The sequence below is a fragment of the Vicugna pacos genome, chromosome 5 (genome assembly GCF_048564905.1).
Source record: "Vicugna pacos chromosome 5, VicPac4, whole genome shotgun sequence".
In the NCBI taxonomy this organism is placed as follows: domain Eukaryota; kingdom Metazoa; phylum Chordata; class Mammalia; order Artiodactyla; family Camelidae; genus Vicugna; species Vicugna pacos.
Window position 1 is genome coordinate 30,860,251 of NC_132991.1, and position 24,091 is coordinate 30,884,341.

At 38.8% G+C, this 24,091-nt stretch overlaps 1 protein-coding gene across 4 annotated transcripts in view; it reads left to right on the forward strand.

Annotated features, from left to right (window-relative positions):
* Nucleotides 1-238: 238 nt before the first annotated feature.
* GALNT13 (polypeptide N-acetylgalactosaminyltransferase 13) overlaps nt 239-24,091 on the forward strand; it is a 457,095-nt gene continuing 433,242 nt past the window's right edge. For 2 of the 4 annotated variants that reach the window (XM_072960978.1, XM_072960976.1), the window contains exon 1: nt 239-632. The gene's annotated coding sequence lies outside the window, so the exon portion shown is untranslated. The remainder of the gene's footprint in view (nt 633-24,091) is intronic. The other 2 variants (XM_072960979.1, XM_072960977.1) reach the window with 1 other exon arrangement.

The following is a 24,091-nucleotide window of genomic DNA, read 5'->3' on the forward strand; positions in this document are numbered from 1 at the left end:
GCACATCGCTGGAGCGGCAGCTCCAGGAGCAGCTGGAACACGCTCAGTGCGCACCGCCCCAGCCCGGGGAGGAGCGGGAGCGGAGAAGGGGGAGGGCTGGGGGTGCTGGTTACGTAAATGATACTAGCCCAGTGAGAGGCCTCCAGGCTGGGGCTACGGGAGGGGGAGGGACCGCGCGAGGAGGAGGGGCTGAGAGGGAGCGTGCCGGGGTGGGAAGGGGGCGGGGGCTGGTGGCGAAGTGACCAGGCGGCGGCAGCGGCGGCGGCTCTGCCGAGGTGACAATGTGCTAGGAGCCCTCGCTTGGTCTTCTGCCCCTCCTCGGCCTCGGCGCCCGCTCTCGCCGCGCTCGCGGAGCCCTCCAGCCCGCCGCTGCGCTATGAGGGCTTCTCTCCGGGGCTGGCCGAGGCCGGAGCCGGCTTGCTCTGCTCGCGGGGAAGTGTGAAGTGAGAGGCGCCGGCGGGAAGCCGGGCTGCACGCGGCGCTCGCGGGCCGGCGCGGGTTCCAGGTGAGCGCGGGCTCGGCGCGCTCCGCACTCGGCGCAGCCGGCCGGCGCCTGCCGGGCTGAGTCGGAGGCTGAATTCCGTGCGTGGACCGCCGTACCCTCTTCGCGGGATCCCTGGCCACAATAGCAGGTCTCCGTCTCTCTCTTGCTTCCTCTCTCTTCTTCTGTCTGGGGCGAGTCACCTCAGGGCAGCCCGAGTGCCCGGGTGGGCGCCGCAAAGTCCCGCAGCGGGTGGCAGGGTGCGGAGCTGAGCGCCCGCGGTCGGTCCCGGGGCAGGGGCGCGGACGAACCCGGTAAGGCGGCCTCCCGCGCGGTCGGAGCGCGCTTGCCCGCCGCTGCAGGTGCGGAGGGAGGACTGCGAGGCGCGAACTTTCCGCCGCCGCTCGCCCTCTATCCTGCTTTCTCCGCTTCCCGGGCGAGCTGGGGAACGATGGCCACTCTCTGCGCCCTGGCGGCGTTCGGCGGCGGGGGCGGCTCGGCCTTCCCGCCCCGGCAACTTTCTCACCAGCTGCGGGCGCATCTACTCTGTCCGCCGGACATCGGGGATGCGCTCGGTCTCGAGTGTCTTCCTCGACGGCTGCCATCCTCTCTTTCTGTCTCCCTTTGCCTCTCAAACCCTGTGTGTCCATTGCTGACTCAGTTTCTTTCCCTGATTCTCTGGATCCCCGCACCCGCTCCAGATTTCTCTGTTTCTTTTTCTTTCTCTTTCTCCGTTTTTTCTTGGGATGTCCCTGTGTCCCTGGTATTCTGTCTCTTCGCTGTCTCTCCGTCTGGCTTTATTTTCTCTTTCTATTTCTGCTTCTCGCTGCCTGTGTCTGTCTCCCTCTCTAATCTATCGTGCCTGGCCCTCTCGAGCACCACCAGCTCGCAGACCCGGAGGCTTCTTGGCCAGAGGAGCACGCCCCGGCCCGCCTTCTGGGCACCTCCAGGTACAGAGACTTCCCTTCTTGGAGAGAAGATGGGGGGCTCGGGGATGGAGGCAGTCTACTCTTGGCTGGGCTGTCCTGGAGTCGAGGGACTGAATGAGGGGGCGCAAGGGCCAGCCTCCCATCCTTGGGTCCGAGGGCGCTGCCGCGAACCCGGGGGCAAGGAGGCTGTTGGTCTGGACAGGGAAAACTGCGGGCGCCCCTCCCCTTCCCCTGTTCTTCGACTAGGATCAGTTGAATTTCCAGGTGGAGAGTCTGTATCTCCAGCCTTTTACAGTCAGCCACTGGAGGAGACAGTGGGCAGATAAACACAGAAGCTTCGGGATCCAGGGAAAACTAACCTGGAAAGGGTGGGAGCTTTTCAAAGGCTAAGGTGTTGCTAGCAAAGGAGAGAAGCGTTGGGAGACTGTCTGCTTTAAACTGTCATAACACTCAATCCTTGAGCGGTTTCCTTGGGAAAGATAGCTGTCCCTCTTCCCAGAAATATAGCACAGAGATTTTATTTGCAGGGCTAAAGACACTTGGCCACCCCGAGCCCCTGAAATTTCAAGTGTCCTTGGGGCCCCCAGATCTTAAGCTTTATATGAAGGCTGCGTTTATCCAGGATTGCTCCCCTCGCCCATCGTGTGTGTGTGTGTGTGTGTGTGTGTGTGTGTGTGAGAGAGAGAGAGAGAGAGAGAGTGTGTGTGTGTGTGTGTGTGTGTGTGTGTGTGTGTGTATTTGCATTCATGCCCTCTAGTGTTAGAGAAACCTGCTGGTTTGAGAATATTGAAAAGTAAGGTCAACCTATTGGTGACTTACTTTGGACCTCTCACCTTCCCAGATTATTCTCCTTGCTTTCACCCATCCTTTCCTTTTCTTCAGCTGATCTCTACAAACTCTTCCTCTCCTACAGAATTAGAACCTTAATATTGAAACCCTTTTCAAGTGACTTCAGAGGTGGATAGATTTGAAGAATTTTCATAGCCTAAGGTAGGCTTTAAACATAAGAAACATACATTTTCCAGCACGGTTTTCTGCAAGCTAGGATTTCACATCTCTTCGTTATGTCCCGGCCCACCTTCAACTCCACTGAGTTTTCTCCAGCTGCTCCTGCTTGTTTAAGTAAATGCTTTTAATTTACTAATTCTTTGATGCTCATCCCGTTGTAGGGCTTAAGCTGCTTGTGTAAGTATAGATATTGTGTCTCAGATCAGATTTGGGGAAGAAGAAAAGAAAGCTTTTCCAAAGGAAGCACAGTGCTGCTGGTATCGATTAATTCTGGATCTGAGTCCAGAGTGGGACTAGATGCTGTCTCAGATATGCGGACCCTATAGCTCAGTGTGGGAAAACCAGTAAATGCTTGCTAGAAATTTTTGGTTGATTGGGGCTTTGAAGTCACCTAGCTATGCTAATAAGCCCACATACAAGAAGTTGAATTGTGCCTCTTTTTTCTGTTTAATTTAGTCTTTTATGAATGGGAATTGAGGTCTAGTGCAAGGGATGTTGAAACATGAGTCTCGGCTGTGTCTTTTTACCTCAGTCGCTGCTTGAATTTGCCCCCATGTGCAAGACTTTAACTTGGCTGATAACTTGTTCTTTACCAGTCACTGCAGAATTGAAGGAATGCATTTAGAGGCTCGGATGGGTGGTGTCTCTCAGTCTTCTTACCTGAGAGTAAACTAGGGCATGACATCATTTGTGGGTGAATACAGTCATGTGGTTTTAACAGGTGAAAAGTTTTTTCTTTTAGTATGAAGAACAGATGTCTCAGTTTAAAATAATTGAGGGCTATAAATTGATCTGCAAACCAAATCACTTACCTTAAATAATTTACAGGTTTTCTTACTGCTTCAAATATATGGGGTGAAAGTGTGATACTTCATGTTTATGAGAATTTGCCAAAGTACCTGGAAATGTCATGCCTTCTGAAATGAGATACTAGTAGGAATCTGTGTGCTGCAGTATTGCTTTTTTGATGATATAGTAGTCACCTCTTAAAACTGTTGGGGCTTTACCGCGAGTGTTGTTCAGGAGCATGTTCAAGGCAGTTTTGCTTGAAAAATACTACTTGTGAATCAACTGATCCTCTCCCCTATTTTTTGTATTTAAAAGTAGCAAAGACATAGTGAAGGTGGAAATTCTGATACTGGTTGAGATAAATTGTGATTTCTTACTGATAAGAATATTGAGACACATTTAACTTTTTAACTTAAAGTGCACTAACTTCAGGTCAAAATTATGTCAGCGTGAAATACGATGTTTCCGTTTTCCTAACTTGATTTTTAGAAGTGGTAGTCGTAACAGGAACATTTCTATGTAATAGATATTTTGCAGCTTTTTAAAACTCTGACATTTTAGGAAGGGGGGAGAGAACAAGTAGTAAATGGGTAGTTTGAGTCTTCCTAGATAGGTAAACGAAGGGGATATTGGTGTTTCTGAATAACAAGAAAAGTACAGAAAATGACTGAGAGTAAGGTATCAATAAAGTCCCACCATGTGAAATAAATACTACTGCATGTCTCTGATAAGTGTTTGTCTTTATGAAAATGAACAGTTAGTATAGTTTTAACCTTTAATTTGCCTTATTGAACATCATATTTTCAAGTGGTACCTCTTGCAGTAAACAGCAAATTCTTAACTGTGACTTTTAATACATCATCTTCTCGGGTTTGTCTTGGAATTAGTAGTAGGAACATGTAGACATCTTAAATTTGATGTCTAGCAGTTTAAATGTAGCAGGATTACTACTTTGAAGTCTGAGTGACCATATGCCTAATTATCCAAGAATTTTAACTGGGCTTTGGTTCTAAATCCTTCCTGCCGTCAGAATAAACACATGTGAAACATCAAATCAAGACTTTATATGTGTATATATACTCATATTGACTCTGACAAGCTGTTTGATGACATTTCTAAATATGCCCCTTCTCTTCCACACACATACACAGAAGCACATGTTTGAATACATAAGTCACATTTAAAGATCCTATACTGTCTGCTTTTATAAACCATTTATCATTTTTAACAGATTAAACTTCTATTTACAATTTCTATCTTAAAGCACATTGTTTACTTAGAGATGTCTGCCATTCAGTTACGCCATACATATTTTTGAAGAGTCTAGCTTTCCATTATGAAATTTAGTACTTGGAGAATTCAAAGAAATTTGTGAAAATGTATAACACATGAATTTAGTAGTAGTTGGTCATCCATTGGGGGCATTATGAACAATTATCTTTGGGAGCAAAATATAAATCAAATAGATTTTATTTATTTTGATACTTATTTCTTCTTGATTCAGTTTTAGAACTATCTGTGTGTTTTCAATGTAGTTTATCTATAATAATATATTTAACTGGTCCAAGATGATTACCAAGAAATAAGTTCAGATGGCTAGAAACATCTGTGTGATTAATGTATGTTCTGATGTCCTTTTTGAGTACAATAACTAAAATTCATTTTTGGCTGTGAGTTTTCCAATTTTATTTTCTTAGTATTTCTAGGACCTATTTAATTAAGCTGAAATTCTTATTTTTTTTTTACAAGTTATTACTTCAGATTATTAAGAGATTATTGGGGTTTAACATTTAAAATGTAAGTTCCAGTAGGAGACATGCTTTTTCTTAAAGGACACATCCACATAACTACAGACCTCTTGAACTATCAGTTTCTCTCTTAATGTTTACCCTACTGTGTATTGTCCTCTCTTCCCAACAGGTCTAAAGCAAGACGCAAAATATCAATTATTAAAAGTTATCCCATATAAATAGTTAATCCTCCTAACATAGCTTTGAGAGGGATGTAGGGAAAATAGTGACTGTTACCATCATAGGTATGAACATACTTGTGATCGTGTTTTTTGTTAGATGAGAAAATTAAACACACTGTCCATATTACTCAGTCTCCTTTTGTATTTTTTTCAGAGGTGCTTGCTGTTAAGATAGATGGAGACTGTCTAAGGTACATCATATCAGGGTTTTTGACATGATGTAGAATTAATTGGAACCCTGATACATTAAACTACACTGAATTGTCACTTAAGTCTTATTTAAGATCTTGTAGAACATTATAGGAAGAGTGTGATTAAACTGTTGGTTGGCACTTTGGTGAACATAATACATGTGCTGAGTAGCCACTGTAAACAAGAACTTGAAGCACAGCCTGTGCATTCAAAATCATCTAAATTACACCTCCGAGATAGTAGTAAATGCCAACTTAGTCTCTTGCCTAATATTAATTACCTTGATATTATAAACACAGCACCACTTTTTTTTGTGTGTTAAAAAATGAATTTTGACATATGGGGAGGATTATCTTGTAGACCAGAGGCATAATAACTTACTTAGTGTCCTGCTGAGATTTTTATTATATAATTAGTTTCAGATGGAGAGGATGAGATTTATATGGCTATCGAGACCCCTATGCAGTACTACCATTAGTCTACTGAAAGAAAAATGGGAATACTTGGAAGCAAATGCATGTAAAGTTATAGCCATTTCAGTTTATTGATGAGGGAGTTAAAAATGATTACCAATTGATAAAATAACTAAGATTTATTTGGTAGATACTTTACACTTGTGGGTAAGTAAATGTCTAACAGCTCTTACCACTTTTTATCCTCATAAACATTTGAATAATAAGTAGTATGACTCTCCCCATTGTATTAAAGAGGAATCATTTGCTTGAAATCACACAGCTAATGTGTGTTAGTAGGGCCAGGGGTCACATCAGTTCTTCCTGTCTCTGAAGCCAGTGCCCTTACAGTACTCAGTCTGACATTTTCACTAATGACTATTAAAATGAAATGAGTGTCAACTTCCATGTGAAGATTTTCTTTTGCATGGTAAGAATTTTTTAAACAAATCTACATATATCACAATCATTTTACAAAAGAGTGGACATTGTAACACCAACTGGTGGTGGAACTAAGTCTCAAAATCTCATCCTTAGAATAGAATACGTTTAGCTTCTTGTGCATTTTTCTACATTGTACTTATTTTTCTAATTTAGCAAAGATTGATGAACATTTCATCACAGTCTGGTGATTTATTTCACCACATTCTGTAGCCTATGATTGGGAGCCTTTCATAGTCAGAACCGCTATAAGATAATATGCTGCCTAGCCCGTGGGCCCTGAGCACCTACACAGCACAGGCCAGCATGGTTGTCATAGCCAGGATTTAGCCCTTAGATCTGTTCCCTCATCTTCCTCGTTGCAAATCTGGACAGTAAGATTTATACCTAAGCAAGATGCTAGCAATTGCACTAGCCTCAGTTTACTGCATCAGTATGTATTGAAAGGATTAGAGGATTGAAGGTGACTTGTTCCTTCATGGTAGTTAACCACAAATCACCATCACTAAGACTGTACCAATCTGAGTCCTTGGATGAAGAATAAATGTTGGGGAAGACAAAAGGAGCATGTCTCAAAAACTGATTCCATCCTTCCCTTTAACCAGTGTGTCCCAGCCTTAGGGATGAGTTTGCTCCTTTTTTATGTCTTTGTTTGCCTTGGTGAGGACAAAGCAGTTTTGCTTTAGGTAAGAAAGAAAATTCCAGAGCTGAACTTCTAACTGCTTTTGTAAAACTGACTGATGCTATTAAATCCCAAGTTGCTTTGGATAGGGACTGTTGTGGCCAGTGAAGAGGAAAGGAATGCCACTGGAGTGCAGGAGACATAGTTACATTGACCTAGGGCACTGTTTAATGTCACTGCTAACAAACCAGTTTGTAAATTGAAATTACCTCAAGAGACGTTTATTTGTTTGTTTGTTTTAATACAGGTTGATCTCTGTATCAACAGAGTCTCATTTGCCTGGGATGAATCCAAGAGGATCTCTCTTTATAAACATTTTCCTAGAGTCTGAGGTTTCAAGCAACCGAAGTACTTCTAGTACATTTTTCAGATTTATCAGTTTTTATTTATTTAGTGAAATAGAGAAGGTGCGGTGTTCTGGACTCTGTTTTGAGTGCTTTACAGATATTAATTCATTCAATCATAGCAACCCCCAAGGTAGGTTTTATTGGTACCTCCGTTTTACAGATAAGGAAATTGAGACCCAGAAAGGTTAAGTTATCCGGGGTAAGCTGATTGAAATGGCAAGGCCTGAGCTATGCTATGTTGGTGAAATGATTAAAATGATCTACTTTCAGTCACAAGGCTTGAAGCAACAGAACTGAAAATGAAACCCAGATTTGTATGTTTTGTTTCCTACCTGAATAAGTTTTGCCTTTAGAAATGAGGGAAGAAAATCTGACCGACAAACTCAGATTTGTAGAGTTGGAAACAAACTGTTTACCTTTTAAGAAGTCATACCAGATTAAGAAAGAAAGTTAATTATGAAAGGGACAGTAAACACGGAAAAAATCAGAGTGATTTTCTTCAGGTAGATTGATGTTTGTCTCTTCATTGGTGCTGATCACTACCCACCCCCAACAAAAAAGAAAACAAAAAAAGAAGTGAACAAACACATAGTGATGCAGACAAAAGAAAAAAAAATCAAAATCTATAACTAAGTAGAATTTCTATATATAGACTTCAATCAGTAACTTATCTAATAAGAAATAGCTTATTTTCCTGCAATACTATTCATAAACTGTTTAAATTACATTCTAAAATATTAATATTTATGAAAGCATTGGAGAAATCCTACGGAAACTTCTGGATTTTTTTCTCAAATATGTTTTTTGTAAGCTTTTATTTTATGGAATATCTGTACTAATTTGTAATCACTGGTAATCTATAAAGAACTGATATATTAATCTTTGATGAGATATATTTTCTCCTTCTGGCCTTTGGTTGATTTTCAGCAACTTTCTGTTACTTAATATTTGTGATGAATGTACTCAGGCAGTGTTTTAATGACTTCTCTTTAGTCTTAAAAATATTATTTTAGACTGACTGACATTTGATTAGGTTGTATAAATTACTTGAATTAGATACCCCAGTAGTGAGTCACCCTACCTGTCTGGTTTTTTAAAAAGTAAAAATCTACACTTAAAAACAATCCTGTTTTCAGATTCTGTAAATGAAGTGAGAGCTTATGGAATTACTGACTAGCCAAGTTTTAAAACTCGGTACTACTGTCTTTCCTCTTTCTCTCACAGCAAATTCCACCTCTTTTTCTAAACCCCCAAGGCTCATATTTCTTGATTCTCTTGATAGTTCTGTCTCAAATGGGATTATGCATCACTCATCCTGAAAAATAGGAGAAACCAGCCTGTGCCTGATCATGATTCAGATTTCTCCCATATCCTTTGGATTTTCACAGTTTCTGTGTATTTTCTTCTCAAGTAAATACTGTTTCATCATTTCTCATTACTCTCTTCCATATCTTTCCCTGCCCTTCTCTTCCTGTCTTCCTTCTTCATAATGCTCTCGACTTTAAATTGTCTTTTTCTATCGTTTAATACATCCTCATGAAGCAGGGCTGGACTGTGTATTTGTTCTCTTGGTTCTCTGAAAAATGTAAATAAAAAAAGAGCTTCTGTTCATTTCATCATTTAGTCCCTTAGTAAGTAAGAGGCAGACGCTCTGGCTCTTGCATCTGGGTCATTTAGCAGGAGGCTCGGGATGCTAAATTCGCATCTCATTACCTTTGTCTACTTTTAGCATTGGGCCCTGTGGTCAGTTGGCAGGCCCTGGCTCCAGGGGAATGCTGTGTTATTTGAGGGGATGCCAATTTCAGTTGCCACACGGTTCTCACATTCCTTGGTCAGGTTTTCCTTATCAAAAGTCCAGGACATGCTTCATTGTTAACTCTAGGCTGTTGACTTCATGTCAGGATTTCATTGTGATATTAACTGATAGATGGTGGTGAACAATTTGTAAAATTTATATTCCGTGGCTCCTGTTCCCTGACTTTAGGATGGTATTTCTCCCTGTTTGGTAAACCTAGAGCAGACATTTTGTCACAGATTTTTTGAAGAGTTTTATTGTTGTTCACTAAGTTGAGATGAATCCTAGGTAATTGGATGGTGCAGCTGAATTAACACATTGAATTGCTGCTTATGAGACACTTCATTTGCTGTTGCAGACAACAATAGGCCCATTTTGCTTCTACAATGCTCAAATTCTTATTATCTATATAAAATTCTAATTCAAGTGGGATAACATGTATGCCTCATTTCCATCCCTTTGTAAGGAAAAATAACCTCCACAAATCTAAGATATTTGAAACTATCTCATTAAATAATTTTGAACTTCACATCTTTTTTTGAGAATGTTAATCAGTTGTCTCGTTGCTCACAAAAAAGACATTTCAGAGACACGCAGTCAGTAGTACTGCTTTTACCCCGTGTGCCCTAGGACCTGTGCACACGTGCAGTGTGCATTTGCTTCAGGAGAGAGCCTTGTCCGAGTGATTCTGGGCAGCGTCACCACCATCATGAGCGTGGTGATGTGCAGCGGTGTGACAGTCATGTCTGCTCTTGGGTTTTCCTCAGTTTAGGTGTTTTAAGGGCGGCTTCTGTAGGTCAGTGGAATGGCTTTTAAACAGGCGAGTATTCATTTCACAAGGGAGGATTAGGACATATCTTTATCTAAACTCCTTCCTGAAACCTCATGAACTTAAACATTAAATTAAGGAATTAAAAAGATATCAAACTGTCACACCTTGGATGGAGTGAAGCAGGGCGGAGGAAACTGCCCAAGATAGGGGGTAGTGGCCTGAGGTTGAGGAGGGAGCCCCTTTACCCTGAACAAGAACCCAAAGGCTTAAGGCTCAACGAAGCCAAGAAAAATAGAGTAGAAGAAGGGCACTGAGACTGAGACAAAACAATGACTCAGCGTGTATAAATGGAATAGCCCACCTTGCAGTCACAGCGTCTACTTCCTTTGCAGATGTCCTTGTAGCAGGTTTTTTCCCTGCCCTTACCAACCATCCCCCTTAACATGGACTGATGAAATCACGTGGACTACTGAGGGGCAGTAAGTGCGACTAAGGATGCATCTTTCAGTTGTAGAATAAATTTCCTTTTATTTTGGCACCTAGGGTTATCAAGCCTAAGGATTAGTTCCTTCCTTACCCTGAAGCAAAGTCTTCTATACAGCAAGACCCACTCAAGTACAGAAAGTTCAGCCATTTCTGTTCTTTTATTCTTAAATACAAGACAGCAACCAAGTATCACCAGACATTTAAGAAATAATTTAATAAAAAAGTTTTAACAAAAATCTGCAACATGAAAAAGAGAGACCAAGATAAATAAAAACCAATGATAATAAAATGACCTTTCAGGGAGCAGATAATTTAAAGATCATATAAGAGACCAACAAAATTAATTTTTTGAAAAATTCAAGAGAATATTGCATTCGTAAAATAAGATGATAGGGAAAAGACACAAATGGAGAAGAAAAACTTGGAAATTAAAGATTTTCAAATCAGCAGTTTAAGGCAACATTTGTAATGTCAAATCGAGAAAAACTCTCAATAGTGCAAACAAAAAGAAAAAAATGATGAAAAAGGTAAGAGTCATAGTGAATCTCCCTGAAGTGTGACTTCCTGCTGATTGGAGTTCTGTAAAAGAACAGAAAATGTAATTAGAGCACATATTAAAGAATTAATAGAATTCTTAAATTTCTGAAGGAAGATGATTTGCAACTGAAAATTTTGTATCCACTCAAAATATGAGTCAAGTGCAAGGGTAGAATAAAGACATTTTCAGGCACATAAGGACTAAATATATTTTCCTCAAATGTAACCTTACAAAATTACTGGAGGTTGAACCCCAGCAAAATGTAATCAAGAGAAAGAGAAAGACATAGCTTTGAAGCGGTCCTGGAAGGCACAACTCCTACTGCTTCACTCTGGTGTAGGATCAGTGCACAAAAGTGGAGGGCTTTGGCTGGTTGGAGGCTTTGGGACAAAAAGGGAGCTTTATACAACATACAGTGTCCAAGAAATATTTGCAAAGGCAAATAGTGCAAAAGCAAAAAAGGTAGGAACTCCAGGAAAAAACAAAGAAAATGCAAGAAAGGAAAGTAATCATATAACTTCAGTGGACCCTGAAATGAACAATATTTTTATATTACTTAAATGTTAGGTTATGTATTTGCAAATCTTCAATTTTTTTTGTATCAATCTTTAAGTAAAATGTGGGAGATAATCACGACTGTAGAACAGAATGCAAATATTGTCAACAATGGCAGTGTCACAGTAAATATACAGATGGTGGAGGCTGGGAGTTAGGTATCGGGGTTGGGGAAAGCAGAAGGAGAGGATGGAAACTGGAAGAGGAGCCTGTTGTAAAACGAGGTCAAGAGATGGTGTGTAAAGTTGTTATAAGAAGTGGAAGTGATGATATATCCCTTATAGCTACAAAGAAAAGTAAGAGGAGGAACAATGACTATATTAAGAGGAAGTACATGCAGCAGTGTGGAGTAAGCTAAGTGGGATAATCTAGATAATGTCTAAAATACTTTGGGTCCATTTGTTTGATCAACGTGTGCTTTGATTTGATTTTTTAAAAAAATGTGTGGTTACTTTTAGGTGTGTATGAACTCTCCAGATTCCCAAAGATTCCAATCACTGTCTGTCCAATCACCCTGGTCCATAAGGACATTTGAATTTAAGCTTTCTGTTGTAGAGTGAATCAACAATTAAAGGCAGTTCCCTCTGGGGAGAAGAACTGGTTGGGGTTGGGGGAGGGGTGCCATTGTATAAAGAAATGTAAATACTTGGAACTTTTTTGCTAAACACAGTAGCAGTCATCCCCTACAGTATTAAAAGGATTATGGGGCTATGGGGAAAGAATTGGATTCTAGTCCAGGTAAAACTGCTAATAAAATCTGTAGCATGTCATTCAAGTTCTTTGGACCTCAGTTTCCTCATCTGTAAAATGATGCAACTGGTGAAAAAAAAAATCTCTGGTATCACTCTGATATTTATTTGTTTTGCAAAGATAGGCCTAGTCATTTTCTCTGAGCATGAAATAAGCTTTAACTTTTTCAGGTGTGCTAGGTCTCAAGGCTGATTCAGAGTGCTTTCTTGCTCTGGCTCTTTGTTGGTTGTTAGTTGCCTTTCTAACACTGGTCTCTGTTCTCCTTTACCTTGAGTCTGACTGAGTTGATCACTCAAATCCGAATTGTACATCTTTAGTTTCATTAATCTGTGATAATCACTTCCCAAACAAGGTTGTTTTGATACAATGTTTTTATTATTCAAGGTCTTATTATAATTTAAAAATAACTTTTTTCTTGATTTAAAAATGCAAAGCATTACCAAATGATTCTTTAGAAGATCCTATCTCCATTCCACCTCTGTTTTCCTGAACATTTTAAAAGCGCTAAACAATAATTTTAAACAACGTTTTATAGTGGTTTCCAGATAGAGACGGTAAATTTTATAGTCCTCTGCGTTATTAAATTATACCAGTTACTGTGATTACCTGATGTGTGTACAGATTCACAGAGGAATTGATAGAAGAAGGATGGCCATTTCAACATTACACAGATGTGAGGATATTGCCATCTTAGATCGGCAGCTGCTCTGGAAGTTCTCACTGCTTCTTATTGTTTGGACTTACTGCGTAGCTAATCAGAAATGGTTGCTTTAAAAATGTTTGCTTTTCCTAATGAATGTGAGAACACAGATGGATCCCACAAGAAATTTCTAACCTGTCGGTTGTTGGCAAGATTTCTCTGTGTGTGTGTGTGAGCGTGTGCGCGTGTGTGTGTGCGCTTTAGTGTGTGTTAACTATGAACATCAATCCAAAAGAGAATTGTAGTACCTTTCTGTAGATAGGTGGAAATAGATTGACACAGAGAGAGAGAGAGACAGAGACAGAGATGGAGAGGAAGAGAGAGAAGGAGGAATGGGGAAGTTTCCCAGTTTCTACCCTCAAGCTTGAGGCTTGTGTGACACAAAAAACATACTGTGAAAATTGAGAACAAAAGTTACTTTTGATACATTAAAATCTAGTATTTTTATGGTATGGAAGAATAGGGGATTCCGAAATGATAAAATACAAATTAACAGTGAGGCATTCTTCAGAGCTGTGATCTTTTGTTTCTGTTGACAGATTGTGATACTAATCTCTTGGGTCACCTCCTTTGACCATTTTCTGAGTGATCTGGTTTTTGACTAGTGACTGGGGGACAGTGAAAGCTGCTTTGTCTGGTTATCTTACCTGGTCTGATGAATCAAGGGTCCATTAAATTTCCTTTAAAAGGTGAAGTTCTTGGCAGTTAATTAGAACCTTTGGCATATAAACTATCCCTTGATTCTAAGAGAAGAAAAATGGCTGGACTCAAGTTTGGGAGGGGGAGTGAATTATGGTTGTATTAATGACACAAGTTTAAGACTGTGGTGCCTACATAAATGCAGTTCGAAAAGTCTGAATTATCCAGTTACCTTGCAGAATGACAAAAGCACAGGTAGGTAGCCTCTATGGAATTTAGTTACCTCATCCTTAAAATGGCGGTGATAGTAATAGTAGCTAACAGTAATACAGCTCAGGTTTCTAATAGGTAATGAGGTAAGCGCTTTACATAATATTAGCTCCTTTAATTCCCACAGTTCTAAGAGCTAGATATTTATTTTCAACCACCTAATAGTTATAAAACTGCTTTAAGGGTTGAGGTGACAACGCATGTAATGTACTAATTATTAACACATTAGCGTGTCTCCTCTTCTGGGTCCTCTATTGGTGTTTAGTGTGGCAGGTGCCCAGTAAATCTGGCCTGCTTAACCGATTTCTGAAATAAAATTCTCAGACCTGGAAGAATTACTGTAAAGAGTAACTGAAAAATCAGATCCCGGGAGGCAATAAATAAATAGCAGTCAAAGATAGGATTGAAGCCAAGCAAAACAGAAACAGTAAAACTGTATTAGTGAAATATCTAGAAATCTTATATAAGAAAGAAGTGAAGGTAAAGGAGGGAAAGGCAAAGGAATATCATGTCATGATAAATAGATCATAATATTGTACAAATTGTGCACAGTGCTGAACACTGAAATGCCACTTTGCAGGAAGTGCTTCTAGTTTAGAAAAAAGGTGATAAGCTTCTTGTAGTCCCTTGAACTTTATTTGGAAGATTCTGGCATCACTGCTGATTTTTGTTAGTTGTTCTTGGCTAAATTGGACAGTCACCTCCATTTTCCTCTTAGTTTTTTGATCAGCTTTTACTGTGTAATTTTTTCATGGCTGATTTCTTAGAGAAATTGAAAGATGGGTGCTTTGTGTGTGTGTGTGAATATGAAAAATGGTAACAGTTTAAACACACGTTGCCATTCTAGCCTTAGTCCCTTGATGAAAAAGATGAATCATTATTTTTTTGTTCTTTAGAGACACAGACTTCATTTCAGTATATGACATCTTGTTGTTTTGAATGATTTTTATAAAATGCTTAATCGGAGATGTTCTATTTTTTTATGTAGAAGGACATGTAATTTGAGATAACAAATCGTAATTGATTTCTCATTTAGAAATATTTAAACTCCAATTCTCTTTTCTAATCATATGAGAAGAATATGTTGTTTTGAACACTGATAGTTTGTCAGTTCCTTCACAATAATTTGTACAAATGATAATTATACATAAATTAATAAACTGCTAGTGGGAATCTAATGATGCATCATGCTGTTTTTGATTTATTTCTGAATCATTTGCAGTCTGTTGAAATGTACCAGGACTAATTGTTTAATGTAACCTATAACACCTCAACTCCAAAAACACGTCCAATAAATTAGAATATTTATTTTTTAAAAAATGATGCACTAGCTTATGTTTTGTGACAGTTTATTATGTGAGAAGTGGTTTATGGATTATTAAATAGTACCTGTGTTTTATCTGTGTTTAAAAATCCTTTTCACATTAAAAATAATGAAATTATTTAGATAACCTTTTACTACCTTTCTTATGTGATCCAAACAGTTTTCTAGTACTGCCTAAAATAATGTTGGGTCCTCAGCTTACGACATTTGCTTAGTACTCCTGTTGCTAACCTCACATCCTGAAGTTTTGTGTTTGAATGTATCTTGAAAGTGATTAAAAGGAGAACTTTGGGTAAGCTTCAACAACCTTGTGAGGAGTTTCTACATGAGAAATAATTAAAATCAAGTAATAACTCCTGCTTTGTCTGGGAACCATGAATGAGGTTAACCATTCTCAACCAAGGTTACATTAAGTCACAGACAGACAATTGATTTTCTTGTATTGCATCTGTCTGCCAAAATATTATACCACCTGTAATTATTTTATAGTGTAATAGTCCACTGATACTTACCTTGTAAACTTATTTGTGACCTGTTTTCATGTTATTTAACAGGACTTTCGAAGTCAGTAACTCACACAAAATATTAACCATCATTTTAAATATAAAACTAAGATATAGAAAGATTTAGTAATGTGATTGATTTTGCAGTCTATTTTTCACTAAAACTGAATCAAAGATATATACTGTTTCCTGTCATAGGGCAGGGCTGATGCCCACTGTGTGTGTGTGCTTGTGTGTGTGTGTGTGTGTGTGTGTGTGTCTTCATGTTTCCCAGAGGGCTTCTACTTAAAATTGAGTTTTTATTTTTATGGATATCCTGGGCATATATTTATTTATTTTTATATTGAAGTATACTTGATTTAGGATATTGTGTTAGTTTCAGATATACAGTACAGTGATTCACTTATACATGTATATATATTATTTTCCAGTTCTTATCCCTTATAGGTTATTATAAGATATCGGATATAGTTCCCTTTGCTATACAGTAAGCCTTTATTGTTTGTCTTTTTTATATATAGTAGTGTGTATCTGTTAATTCCATCCTCCTAATTTATCCCCCTCATCCCTTCCCCTTTGCTAACCATAATTTTTTTTTATGTCTGAGTCTGTTTCTGTTTTGTAAATAAGTTCATTTGTATTACATTTTTAGATTCCACATGTAAGTGATATCATATAACATTTGTCTTTTCCTGTCTGACTTACTTCACTTAGTATGAGAATATCTAGGTCCATCCTTGTTGCTACACATGGCAATATTTTATTCCTATTTATGGCTGAGTAGTATTCCATTGTATATATAAACCACATCATCTTTATCCATTCATCTGTTGATGGATACTTTGGTTGCCTCCATGTCCTGGCTATTATACATTGTGCTGCTGTGAACATTAAAATTGGGAGTTTTTGTCTTTTTTGGATATATGCCCAGGAGTGAGATTGCTGAATCATATAGTAACTCAATATTTAGTGTTTTAAGGAACCTCCATACTGTTTTCCATATGGCTCCATGAGACTATTCCCACCAACAGTGTGGGAGGGTTCCCTTTTCTCCACACTCTCTCCAGCATTTATTGTTTATATACTTTTTGATGATGGCCATTCTGACTAGTGTGAGCTGATAACCTTATTGTAGTTTTGATTTGACTTTCTCTATAATAGGTAGCAGTGTTGAACATCTTTTGATGTGCCTGTTAGCCATCAAAGTATGTCTTCTTTGGGGAAATGTTTTAGGACTTCTGCCCAGTTTTTGATTGGGCTCTTTGAGGGATTTTCTTTGTTTGTTTTTTTCTTTATTGTTTTGAGCTGTATGAGCTGTTTGTATATTTTGAAAATTAAGCCCTTGTTAGTAGCATCATTTGCAAATATTTTCTCCCTGTCCATAGGTTGTCTTTTCATTTAGTTTATGGTTTCCTTTGCTGTGCAAGAGCTTTTAAGTTTGATTAGGTCCCATTTGTTTATTTTTGCTTTTATTTCTTTTGCCTTGGGAGACGGATCTAAGAAAATACTGCTGCAATTTATGTTAAAGACTGTTTTCCCTGTGTTCTCTTCTAGGAGTTTCATGGTGTCATGTCTATGTTTAAGTCTTTAAGCCATGCTGAGTTTATTTTTGTGTGTGGTGTGAGGGAGGGTTCTGACTTCATTGATTTACATGCCACTGTCCAGCTTCTCCTGGATATTTCTAAGTGTGATTCTCCACCATCTCTTGGGCACCACTCAAGTTACTGATCTTATTTTATGAAAACTCAGAATTACTCTTGACTTTTAGTTGTTTTATTAATTTTAGAGTTTGTTTTGACCTTTTGTTGGACCAAATTACATTTTAGTCCAACTCTTTTTTAACTTCTCTATCTAAACCCGTATTTTCAGTGCAAATTTCTTGTCATATTTAATTCAGTAGTTTTGAATTTTTAGCCTACATTCAGGCCCACACTTTCATTTTATTAGAAATTTCATGAATTTCTGCCTTTTTGCTGATACCCACATACAGATCTCCCTTTGCGGAGCCAAGACTATTCATTAAAATGGCCCAGAACCACTGACAGCAACCTTTCATACCCCCTTTCCCTGTTCTCACTGCTCTTCACACTAACACACCCTAAAACACCCACATTTAGTCATTTTTTAGCTGATGTTATTTTCTGTCCATCTGTTTTTTAATCATATATGTGTTTAGTACTTGCCACGGAAAAATTATGATTTTAATGTAGTTGTATGCATCTGTATTTTATTCGAATTGTCTAAATAGCTCTGCACTTGTAACTGGCCAAAGGGCTACCTCTCATAATAACTTGATATATAAAATTGTGGACCAATGAAATGTTGCCAGGTTTTAATAGAGAAGGGTACTTCACTGGTGCCTGAAATAATTCCTACTTAAGCAGTCATTCTACATAATCCATTAATAAATCTGACTTGTGGTTTTGGGATCTACCTAGTTTAAGGATCCCTATTAGGTAGATCGCGCAGTAGATCTACTATTTAAATGCTACATCAGGAGCTTCCAAAATTTCACTAAGAGACACACTTACAGATGGGTTTTCAGCAGTGGGTTCATGTGCACCACATGAAATTACTGAATGCTTGGGCAGTTCTAAATCCCTGGGGGTCCACATGGCAAAATCCCTTTCCCTTTGTGTCTGCCCTTCTGCTTGCTTTCTGTCAAGTCTCTGCCTTACTGAAGTCTCATGCTGTTAAAAAGATGATTTTCTCTTTCTTGCTTCTGGGGAGTGTGTCCTCATTCAGGGATGAACAACACCTGCAAAATAGAGCCACATATTGCATAAGGCCAAACTGTTCTATCAAGAAAGGACCTCTCATACCATTAAAATATGTCATCTTTCTATATGAACAGTATTACAAATTTATGAATAAGGAGCACAGTACCACATATTGTTACCTTGTAGAATTGTTACCTTTTCTTCTCTGTGTCCTTCAGCAGATGCATTCAGGCTGTCATTCATGGCTGTATTTTATAGGAAAATGTGTATGTTTACCATTGTGTGGGGGCATCAAGGACAGGGAGGTTCCTCAGAATTTAAGATTCTTATCTGATGATATGCTTGGCTGATGGCCATCAAACTGGTCATTCAGAGGATTTAGGATTCCTGCCACAAACCATGTATCAGTCTCAGGGATGACAGTCACACTACACCTCAATTGCAAATTTTTTACATGCTACTTTCTCAATCCAGGTTCATGCCTTCAATTTATTAGAAATTTCCTGCATTCCTCCCTTTTTCTGATAGCCATATAGAGATCTCCCTCTGCAGGGCCAGTTGGCTCAGCAACAGAAAGGGAGGAAGAAAAGGAGCCTGTAGCCCTAGATCAGCTGTCTTGTGGTTGGCCTGGTGTTCGTCCCTTCCGGCAGCTGCAGTCCTGTGGATTGTGCCTTAGACCCTTTCCCTGACCTTGGCTGACATGCTGTTAAACCTCAGTGAGGCAGAGCTTGTCTTTTCTCTTCCAGCAGGTCTCAGGAGTGAGATCTTGTCACTGGCTTGTATTCTCTGACCCTTAGCTTCGTTTCCCCTTGAAATGGAACCAACCAAGGAATTGTCCCACTGTTGATACTCATGAAGCATTTAATACAAGTACATACATTTTTGTCTGTTTCTCTAGTTTAATTAATCCTTGCTGTTATCCTTCTAAATTATAGATGTGTATCTACATCCATCTGTCTTTAATAGATTATGAAATCCAAGAAGGCAGTCCAATGCAGTATTTTTTTTTGTGCTGTACCTAGCAGAATATCCTGTGCAATTAAGTCTTTCCTACATGCATAATTAGGTTGCACATGTACAGATAGATGCCCTGGGCCTTCCAAAGCAGTAGATGCTACTTTGGAAAATAATGCAGGTCAAAAGGATTTAGGTCAGTCAAATCCTGTCTGTCTTTCCTGGTAGGATAGTAGAAAACGTCTTTCCACTGTGGCATATTAATGTCTTCCTTGTGGTTTTTTTCCTCTCAGATTCCACTGTCAGCTAGTCAGAGATTGCACACTTTATGTGCTTCTTGTCAAATTCATTGGGTATTTAAAGTAGCCGTGTCTGTGATTTTCACCAGAAAGGCCCAGGAGTTCTGCCACCTCTGTCATTTATAGGAATTCGCCTGGAACTTGTTTCATCTGCAGAGGACATAGTCATAGAGTTGAAGATTGAAAGGGATCTTGAAGGATGATCCTGCCACCCCAGCTTCCCTCACCCAAGGTGGTGCCTAGTCTAAACCCAAGACTGGCATGTTTCTTTAAAGTTGCCCCACATCCTGTAGTCAGTTCATTACCTACTTCACATTGCCAATAGAAGGCTCTCTCTAAATATAACTATGAGCATGTAACTGCTGGGTATAAAAACCTTTGAGAGCTCTACAGATTACATTTCAAATATTTTAGCATATTATTTGAGACCCTTCATAGACATCTATCCCAGAGACCTCTGAAGCTGCAGTTCTCATTCGTTACCCCTCCTAATCTACTTTAAGGGTTCACTGAATTTCTTCTTTCTTACCTGGACATGGCATAGATACCCATGACTCTATCTATTTCTTTGCTCTCACTGCTTTGCAACTTTGAATTACCTGTCTTTTCATTTCAAGGATCAGCTCCAATTATACCTCTTTTTAAAGGATTTCCCCAGATCTCCTGGGTAGGATGTTTCTGTTCCTCTTTCAGTTCCCCTAGTACTTTGTTCCCATTGCCATTGCTCACTTGCACCATGTTATCATAGTTGTGTCCTCCTCTGTCTCCCATTTTAACTCCCATTATTATCTTTTCCACAGTAGAGGCATCACATTCCTCTTTGTTCCCCCAAGGCCTACCAAAGTCCATAATATAGCTAGTTATTCAATAAATGTCTTGAAAAATTGTTAAATATTTGATTTGGTAGGAAAAAGGGCTGTGAGTTTAATGATGCTGTATTGAATGAATCTTCGTGATACTCCTCGTGTCTTTTTCTGGAATGTGATAGGGATATAAAAATATTAGCATAATACATTCCAAAGATGATCACCACAAATTTATCAGAATAGCAGGTTCAAGGGGGTACTTAAAAACCATTCAGTTCCAGCAGGCAGCCAGAACTTGAGGTCATTTTCAACATTTCTGGAGAATGGTGCTCTTCTTGAACTCTTTATTTGGCCCTTCCTTAGGGAAGCCCATTCTGTTTTGGCATTCCTCACAGAAAGAGGGCCTTTCCTTATGTGGAGCTTAAATTTGACTCCTTGTAACTTTTCTCATGAGTCTTACTGGTCTTAGTTCTGCTTTGGGGGAGCACAGAAAACAAATTTAAACTGCTTTCTAAATTGCCAGTTCTTCACATAGAAACAGCATTGAGGTTTCTACTATATATTCTGTTTTACAGGCTAAGTGACCCCAAAACACACTGTGTGTGTGTGTGTGTGTGTGTGTGTGTGTGTGTATGCATACATACTTATAGCATATATATAACATCTGTGTTAGCACACATATCAGTAATTAGCCAGAAAACAACTGGAAATCATTTTAATTGGAAGTAAGATAACTTGCATAAATAGAGGTACAGACAAAGACAGAAAAGTAGATTACCATATAAACAGTTCACATTCTGATCAGTGTATGTTCATATATATAATTTTGGATATTTACATAAAGGATGACAGATAATTGCATTATACTTCCAGATTTTAGACTCTAGAATGGTCACATTTTCTGGTCATTTTATTGCTATGCAAGAAACTATCCAGAAATTTAGTGGCTTAAAAAAGCACTTCATTATAATCTCTCATAGTTCTGTGGATTGACCACGCTCAGCTGGGAGATCCTCACTTGGGGTCTCTCATGCAGTTGCCATCAGGTGGTGGCTGGAACTGGAGTCTTCTAAAGGCTGAATGAACTGGTGTCCAGTGTGGTTTCTTTACCCTGATGCCTGTGTGCTCCTCAGCATGGCTGCTGTCTCCATTGGCAGAGTAGCCTGTACTTTTTACATGGCAGCTGAGGGCTCCAAGAGGCAGAAAACAGAAGGTGCTAAATTAATGGCTACTCCTGGACTAGTACAGTATTGCTTCTATCATAAACTCTTCGTCAAAGGAGTTCTTAGTTCTGCTCAGATTCCAGGAATTAAAAAAAAAAAAGCTTAATCTCCTGATGGGGTGAATGTGAATGTCAAGGTCACACTGCGGAAAAGCATGCCGAATAGGAGATGTTGTGGCCGTTTTTCAAAAATACAACCTGCCACACCATGTATTTGGATGTTGTGGTGGAGTAAAGGTTGCACTTTATATGCATTTTAACTTGTTCTCAGAAGAAGTAAATACAAATGTGATATATTTAAACACTGGCATAAAACATGGAGAAAGCATGAATAGTGACCATAAAACATAATAGAAAACTCACTCACATCCTTTACCTAAAGTTCATTACATATTTACACTGCATTTCTAATTGGATTTCATGATTTGAAAGGTCCCAGTTCTAAATTTAGGTTTAAAGATGTTCAAAAGAATCTTCACTTAAAAAAAATAGCTAATATTTAACAATATTTAGTTTCTGGAAATTCATTTTTGGAGTGTAATATAATCTCTCCTGCTACTGATAAAGCAGTTTCATTACTTGGAATCTAATTTTAAAAATAATCCTTCATACAATTAAATATACCTAAACTACTGTGTATTTTAGTGAAATACAAATTTTTCTATTTAAACCATTTTTAATGTATTGTAATATCCTAGATTTGAATTCTTTCCATTTCTTTCGTCCCTCTGAATTCCTTTAAATTTTTCTTCATTTTAAAAATTATTTGACATATGAACCCTAATACTTGGTAACATATATTCTGGTGAGTTGATTCTATTTCTCCATGACAGAGAAACATTTTCTTAATTCTTACCTGCAAATTCTCAGATAATTATATGTATCACTTAAAACGTTCAGTATATATTCAGAGTGGCCTAAAGAAATAGTTCTTTATTTTTCCTTCACAAAATATGAAGTCTTGATGTTGGTAGTTCAAGCCAGATAAGATGGCTCTGTAATGTCACCAGGGACTTTGGATTCTTGTAGTCACTCTAAGATACTCAAAATAGCTGCCAGAGTTTCAGTCATGTCTACATGTTCGGCAGGCAAAGGCCAACGAACATAAAAGAGCATATAGCATCTGAAAGAGGAGAGAACTTACATTGGGGAGGCACCTGGCTAGTCCAGCCATATCGCATCAAAAAAATCACCTTCTATTAACGTGTTGAGAATTTCATATTACTGCTTATTTGTGCCTCAATTTTGTCTATATAAATCTCCAGCTCTTCTAATACTGAAGTTCTGCCTGATTTATACCTTTCTGTTTGGTTCTTACATATGTGCAGTTGCCTTTCTTCCCTCTGAGTTTTTCAGCTGATATTCTTTCATTCTTTTTGAATTATGATATAGATATTTTTGTAGAAGATTTGCAAAATTAAGAAAAATATTAAGTACGCTAATATCACTTATATTTTCACACATTCGGAGACCACAACTATTAACATTTTGCTGTACAATCTTCCAATCTTTCTGAATTTTATACATATATTTGTATATATGTAAATGCTTATGTGTATGTATATAGTTATTTACACAATTGCTACTTTATTCATATTATTTTAGAAAGTATATTGTTTTAAAAATACATATTGAAGATTTCTGCATATAAACAAATACTATTTGAGATATCAGTTTTGTGATTGCCTGGCATTCTATCATCTGCACAAACCACAACTTACTTAGTTGATGTCTGATTGTTAGACACTCTAGCAGCTTTTAAGGATTTATAGTCAAATATTACAAATGGCACTGATGAAGTTCTCTGAGCATAAATCTGCCTGGATCTCTAATTTGCTCTTAGCAAAACTTCATGGAGGTGGAATGAGTCAAAAGATAGGGAGATGTAAAGGTAGAGGTGAAATTTCTACAGAGACTAGAAAATAATGAAATGAAGGATACAAAGTAGGCCATGCTTTAGTGTGTGTGTGCTGAGAGTGGGTGGAGTTGAGTTAAGGAAACCTGTTTCAGCTTCCGTCTCCGAGGATGAAGGAACCACCATTTTCTCGTGTCTTGTCAGGTGGATAGGAGTGGGGGATGAAGGAGAAGGCATTCACTGTGTGTTACAAGAGAAGCTGGTGAATGTTTGGGATAGTCACTGCCAGTTCCTTGAACAGTCAATGGAAAAAAAGTGAAATAAGACAAAGAGAACAAAGAATTGACGTGAGAACCCACTTCAGTTAGGAAATAGGTCTTGACTTTTCCCTGACTGGGTGAATAGACAAGAGGGATGGATGAAACAGTCTTCAGTTAGGGAACGCCACCATATAGGCACTGTCTGCGAGGTAAACGCACTGTCACAAATCAAGGGGCAAAAGTGTTCGGGATCCTGGGTCAAGGCACGACCTACTGTTTGAACCATGGACCAGACCAGATATGGAAATATTCAGTGACTTAAGTTGGCTAATGGACTGCAGGAGAATTAC